At 46.5% G+C, this 7,519-nt stretch overlaps 1 pseudogene; it reads right to left on the bottom strand.

Annotated features, from left to right (window-relative positions):
* Window positions 1–360: 360 nt before the first annotated feature.
* LOC119365619 overlaps window positions 361–7,519 on the bottom strand; it is a 12,130-nt pseudogene continuing 4,971 nt past the window's right edge.

The raw sequence follows: 7,519 nt of genomic DNA, 5'->3' as shown, positions 1-7,519 counted from the left end.
AGTGGGAGTGATCTTTACAACGAGTACTCCTTAACTAGTGATTTCACTAAAATTGACATGCCTAAGTTGAGATTTCAGCCACACTTGTGGGTTGTGACGTGCCACAAAAAGTGTGGCGAGCTAAATGGGCGCCTCGCATTTGGCGAGAATTCCTGCTGCAGAAGCTCCTTTGCGTTGTGGCGAGCCAAACCTGCATAACAAACCAAACACCAGCCTAGGAAGATGTGGCAAGCCACAGCTTTGGCGTGGCAATCAATGACCGGGAACCAAACATCGCCAACCAGCCAGCCAGCCAGCCGCACGCTTACCAAATCTTCATCGCCGGCCTCTGGAAGCTGACATACATACATATACAAGACACGAACCAAAAGCAAATAGCTATATCAGCGATGTAGGAAGCGCCAGGACGCAGCAGAAGTTACAAGAGCAAGTTTCTCGGGGACGTGTACTGAAGTTGCTCCATGTGCACAACAGCTTACGCATCTCTACAATTCTGCAGCACGAGGAGAGAACACTCTGCAGCACAGCGCTAATTAAGTATACTTACGTTGGGGGTTACTGCTATATATCGCACTTACTACGTTTGAAAGCTAACCGGAAGCCGTCCGTCCGTCCCTCCCTAGCACGACGCGGCAGTGCTGACGCTGCTACTCGACCTCGCGCTAATGGAGTGATCTCCTCCTGCCTTGTCCTTGGACGCTATATGGGTGTCCATCTCCCGTCGGTCGGCAAACGACAGGAACGCGCGGAAACTGCTGCGGCTGGAGCGGGAGCTGCCGTCGGCCGACATCTGCCGCCGTTGCTCGCAGTACTTGTGAAAGAGGATGCCGGCGTGTATGGCGAGCGCGACGAGGCACGCCACGCCGCAGATGAGGAACAGCCCCGAGAAGCTGTACACCTGCAGCCGGTCCGACTCCAGCTCGTTGTTCTGAGACGTGGACATTGCCGCGTCGTTCGCCAGCCACTTGTCGTGGATCCGCTGGAGGTCGCCGTTCTCCGACAGCGCCAGGATGGATGTCGACAGGTCCACCGCCAGCGGCGAGTCCCTCGGGAACGCCTGACAATAAAATGCCCAGGTTAGCTCTGCATCATAACTTCACTGAAACTAGATGCTATTATTTTCACCAGGTGGAAAGAGATAAACTCACGAAGCCCCAGCCGCTTTTGGTGAACTCCGAGCCCACGACTGCGAATTTGGGATGCAGAAGCAAGAAGATCTCAACATAGGGACGCTCGTCGACGATGGCAGTGACGCCTCCATTGGCAGGGCCAAGCTCAAGCGCTTGCTTATACTCGTCCGGAGAACCGAGGGATTTAAGCCTGTGTCTCGAGACACCGAGCTCGTTCACGAGGTAACTTTCCGCAAAGGAGCCGACTTGAAACCCGATGGGCTCGTCACTGGCGACCAAGCTATCGATCCCTGTGATTGGAGATATGAGCTGCTGCACGGTGAGTATGGAGGTCAAGCTGGCAGTGTAGCTGGACTGGATGATCAGAACCACGAAGAGCCATATGATGATCACGAAGCGGCCAAGGGTGCTTCTCGTGTCCTCTCCTAAGATAAAAATGCACAAGAACTTTAGTGAATCGACTGGAACATCTTCATCAATGGTATGTAGAAAGGTTAACAGTTGCCTTTCACTCACTGTGCGCAAAGAACAGAGTTGAGAAACTGAACCTGCACAAGGAAAGTTAACACAACATGTAATTAACCTCAAGCAAACAAGACCCTTGCATCGTTCAAGAAACTAGATTATGATAATTTCTGGCATGACGCCCACTCAACTGATCATCTATACCGAACAAAAGTAGAACTTCCTAAAAAAAAACTTTTCAGAAGGAAGTGATTTGGTTAAGAAAGAGCTCTCACGAGATGCAGAGTACATGGCTGCAAGCCCACCTACACTCAGGTTCAAAGTCACTTCTAACTTAATGTAAAGTGTGCAGGAAATAAGTCTAATCCCCGGGCTCACGTCTATACATATGCGTGTTAAAATGACATCACAGAAGTAAGTCAGTAGCTACAGCCTACAGCCACTAGACTTTGTATTTACACAATCTAGAATGGCACTGAGATGCCAACAAAAGACCCAACATAATTTGCTTGCTTTGTACAGGATGATCGGCAAAAAATGGTTAACTTGCAACACTTTGGGGTGGAGGGCGCTTTGCCCACTCTCTCTTCTTTAATGCATGATACGCACACTCGTGCGTATTCGAGAAAAAAAAACAGCAAAAAGTGGCTCCAATTGGTATACTAGGAGACCTTACCAGAATACAGTGATAACCTGTTTCACTGGAGGCCCGCGGAAATCATCATTGATTCTGTGCTCTAGCAGCCAAACCACCGTTCCTATGACAAGAAAGAACAGCCCTGTGACGCACCACATTTTGATGGTGAATGGCTGCAAAAAGGCCCATCCACTCGAGCTTTGCTTCTTAACAGAGGTAAGTACCACAAGTCCTGACTCAACATATGGCTGAGTGAAGTCAACAACCCTTGTCCGGTTTGTGACAATAGCTATATCACCTACCACAGCATCGAATTCCTAGACATAAAAGATCATTAGTACTCCACCTGTACAGATACATTAACTGTAATAAGTGGTGTAGATTTTAAGAACGCGAACTTACATTCGTTAGAATATTGTTGATAAGGTCTGGATAGCTTGGATTCTGACTACCATCCCCAAACGGAACAAACTTAAATGGAACTGGATATTGTAACAAGTTGGCTGCAGCAACAAACACATCAATACAGAAACCACGCACCGTTCCACTGTTATTGTCAACTGACACAAATTGACGATAACTTGCCCTATTGGGAACTCCAATTTTCAGCTCAATTCCATTGTTGGGAAACACCCATCCACGTGGCCTTACTGTAGTCTCACCTGGCCATATCACAGTGTGGAGTTTCTGATCTCCCCTAATACGTTTTGCTGGTTTCATGTAAAGAGTCTCAGGCAACGAGGTGGACAGGCCAGAATAGTTGGACCAGTGACCAACTGTCCGCAGACCAGATCCCACTATGTTAACAATGTCGTACGCAGGACGGATAAGATTACCATCTGTATCAAATTTTACAGGGCCAGTTGCACCCGTGAAATTCACTTGCTGGATTCTTTCTAGTAACAGCCTCCCCCCATCAAAGACAGTCATAGCTTTCAATTGCAGACCCCCTGCCCCAACTTCATGTAGCTTGGTGTCGTTTGAGAAAGAAATGTTTCCACCTCTACTGAAATATGCATCCAGCGCATAAGCAAGGATCCAGACAGTATCATAAGCATAAAACCCATACGAATTAATCAAGAACAGGTCGTCAACACTATCCTTCTTCACCAGTGCACTCCATTTTGAAGCTAGCATGCTCTTCCTTCTTGTATTTTCTGTGTGCTGGCGTAATGTGAGAAAACCCTGCATTGTGCTCAGTAATCCGATGTCAAGACGTGGCGATGAATCCAGGATTGAGCTGAGCCAATCTGTTGCAATCCACACATACCCGCTTGAGGTCATGCCGAGATTGCGTGCCAATGAGAGAAGTGCAAGCCCAGAGTCAGGATTTGCATGCAGAATTACGACTCGAGATTCCATCAATGCAACCCTGACCAGCACACTAGCCATCTCACTCTTTTTTGCTCCTGGTCTAACTGCAGCTTTATATGAAATCTTACCCCGCCTCTTGACAAGTTCATCACCTAAAGAGGCTATGCCGTTTCTTCCATAATCATCATCTATATATATAGCTGTCACTTGCTTCCACTCATAGTAGTCGACTAAGTCAGCAACAGCAGCCATTTGAAAATGATCACTACGGGTTGTCCTCACCAAGAAAGGAAACTGAAGTGACGTGAGAGTTGGATCAGTTGCACCGAAGGACAGCATAGGCACTTGAAGTTCATTTGCAACATGAGAAATAACATGCGCGATGACAGAAGATTGTGGGCCGATGATTGCAGCTGTATCTTTCTCCATGAATTGCAATGCTAACACATGCAACAAAGAAATTCGTAAGTCGTATACCATGTGGGTCATAACATAAATCTGCATGATTCGGTGGCTCAGAAAAACAAACATGAAAGAAGTACCTTGCACAATGCCAACGAAGCCACTGCAGTTGGAATCTTGCATCTCGACAACCAGGTTTGTGCCTGGAAGGATGCTTGAATCGTTGTTGATCTCATTGACAGCAGCAGAAATGGCAATCTTGGCAGCTCTCCCTATCGTGGAATTGAATGTGAAAAGAGCTCCAACGCTCACTGTATCGGGCCTCGCATAGATATTCTTGCTTAGTGCATACAGACAACAGAAAAGAACCCAAAAATGGAGTGTGAACTTCATGACGAGTCTAGAAGACTACTGAGGTGTTCTTAGGCGTCCATGCTTCAGCTCAACAACGGACAGGCTGGAAGAACAAAAACAAAAAATTTCTGATGATGCATGTCAAGCAGATATGATGCCTAGCTATAACACAAAATAGTACTGGAGTTATGAATTGAAAAGGATGGGCAGTTGCATAAGCCTATAATCAAAAGGTGAAGGACTAGGGAAAGAGAGGAGGATAAATCATATGTCAATATGAACTGGGGCTCAACTGAACAGAAATGGACGGCTCCTGACAAGAAATGTTGGGAAGGCAGCATCCCCAAGACAAAAAATCAGCGGATGCTACCTTTGAAGATTCAGAAATTAAGAGACCCTTCATCTTAAGATATGCTTATCAAACAGAAGCTGTATAAGAAGCATAATAAGAAAGGAAACAAAAGCAAGCTGCTGCGATGAACTCAACCACCGGGATCCCCATGAGTGCGAGGAGCAAGGGAAAAGATCTTCCACGAGGTTGACATGGAATTAAATCTTCTTTTGAGGAAAACAATTGGGGGAATCCAAAAGCGTGGTGCATGCAGGATTAAACAAAGATTTGACCCCTCAACCTCTCTCTTTCCCCCTTTTCTTTATAAGAATCCAGACGAAGTGACTCTTACCGCTGGGCCTGAAGAAGCTCTGGTCGTGAGTTGCTTCTAATCAGATGACACGAGATGGGTGTGAAGCGCCGGTAGCCGGTGCGAACAAGAGGTGCTTGTGAAGCGTCACCAAATGTGACACCACCAGGGGTTTGGTGCCTCTGAAGTCGATTCACCGCAACTCGAGTAGTTAAGTCCAGATATGGCCTCGGAGCCGAGATGCCAACGACTGTCTAGCCTGTTAGAGGCAGGCTGCTGCTTGCTGTGCCCCATGTCATTATCTGGAGCAACAAAATGCAATCTTATTCTCTAGAAAACTCTCCGGTCCTCATGTCAAACATGTGGTTGGAGGTTGCAAGAGGAGCGAACTGGAATGCATCTACGCAGCACATGTAAATATGTGATGCCAACGTACCCCGTAGCACGTCCCACACGTCCTCTGTAGGGAGCTTATGTGCGTACCTGTCAAGAACCTTGTCAGGTCGGCTGACTCAGCAAGGGACCCATCCGATGGCAGCTGCAATCATGCGCGCTGGACGGAGTTCCCAAGAGATGGCCTACAGCAGAGCAGTTAGCCGAGGAAAAACTAAGGCAGTAAGATGTTTGCAGTGGGAGAGGGCGGGTACCTGAGGATATGTGGGTTGGGCGTATGGATGGACTAGATAGTTCGGCAATCCCGATCCACATTTAGTACCTGGAAAGGTCAGCAGCAGCAGCAGCCTCCGTTCATTCGGAGCACCCGCTGTGCACGCCACAAGCTGCTAGAGCCAATGAAGACGACGTTAGGCCAGATACAACATCAGGCGAAGACGATATTTTGTAGCTGTTTACACCGTCCTCACATGGCATACCTCATAATACGCTGTATTTCATGTGGGCTCCAAATACTAACCTGTTGGTAGCATGAGGTGGACTTGCCAATATCTTAGTAGTGATTAGTAAAATCCAAACTCCAACCTTTCTAAATCAGTCACATTGCCCACGCTCAGGGGTTAAACAACGTGGCTGACGTGCATAAACCAATCCGTCTTCAATAGAATCTTCAAGAGAGTATCGTCGCACGATAGGCCCACAAATATGGATTATAAATATTTCCCTGTGCAACACTTGCACGATTGCTTAAGCTGAAACGGCATTTGTTACTCTACATAAATAATTGGCAAAAATTCACGATTACATCTTAGACCGGCAGTAGCCAGAAGAAAAACTTCCTCACATGGTTTTATACTTCACTACTTTCAGCTCATATATTGTGTTACAACACTGGAGTACTGCTAAAATAGCTTTGAGGCAATATTTCCGCAAACACTGCACTTGCAATGAAATGTTACACCCTGTCTGGCCCTACTGAGATCTACACCCGTGACCTTTTAGCAGGTGAGGCATCGACGGTTTCTAGCGTGTGGACCGTAGTTCCTTCTACGCTAGCTTGCGCCCCGGTATTCAACTGGCACCCAAAGGTCCATCCAGGAAAATCTGACTCTTGAAATAAAGATGTTGGCGTACTTCTGTAGAACGCAAGTGGGACTTGTTTTATCCGCCGCCGGGCCTACAATTCAAATTCAAGATTGGTAAATTTTAGCAACCCTTAGTGATGTTTAATAATGAGCGTCAAGTGGCAGTAGATAGGACTCCTATGATAACGACCCGGCTCAGGCTTGAACACAAAAATTTAAACAGTTAAGCAATAAGAGGGTGGCAAAGCTGGTTTTGCTAGACATGTTTTAGGTTGACATAAATCAGAGAGAAATATCTAGTGGAAGGTGTGGTGAAGACCTACCTCATCTTGGCAAACTATATAAGTGGTAAATAAGTAAACGCAGAAAGCTGTGGGTGAATGTAGTCAGACGGGTGCAATGCAGGCATACCTCATCTCGGAAAACTGTTGCATAGGAGCCTGAACTAAAGTCTGTGATCTTCATCTCCATTGTTTTGGCCCGAACAGTGAGATCAGTTTCAAGCGACGCAACAAATCTGGCAGCGGTATCACATGAAATGAGCTGAATAATCAAACAAGAAAAAGGAGACGCCATTGAAATTGTTATCTTCCTGATACCTTGAAACTGCAGGAGTGTAGTGATGACGCAGCGTATCTATTTCCCACAAAGAACTTCCTGTGGTGCATAATCAAAGATGAATATATGATAGGCAATAAACTGTCCATGAGATCTAGACAAAAAGAAACTTTCAGTTGAGATCATTATTTTAATTTTGATTATGTTATGTGCTGGCTATTGTGAAGTCACTGGACTCTGGCAGCTGACTTGGGCCATATCCGCCGGACTCAGGTAGTCGACTTGGCCATGGTGCTACCCGCAGGTCATACTGGAGTCGGCTACACAGGACTAGTCAATGTTCGGCTACACAGGACTAGTCAATGTCCTACATCCAGTTAGTTCTACTCCGAAGTCCAATGGGAAGTAACACTTTCCCTTTGAAACAAAAAGCTGTGGCCAGGTTAGGGGTTTATCTTTCTTTTGAATAGCAATGGCACTTGTTTAATTACATGATAAACTGAGCCGGATACAGTACAAACCCAATGAATGTCATGCCCC

This window comes from Triticum dicoccoides, chromosome 2B, assembly GCF_002162155.2.
Source record: "Triticum dicoccoides isolate Atlit2015 ecotype Zavitan chromosome 2B, WEW_v2.0, whole genome shotgun sequence".
NCBI classification, from domain to species: domain Eukaryota; kingdom Viridiplantae; phylum Streptophyta; class Magnoliopsida; order Poales; family Poaceae; genus Triticum; species Triticum dicoccoides.
This window is presented reverse-complemented; position numbering and strand designations above follow the sequence as displayed.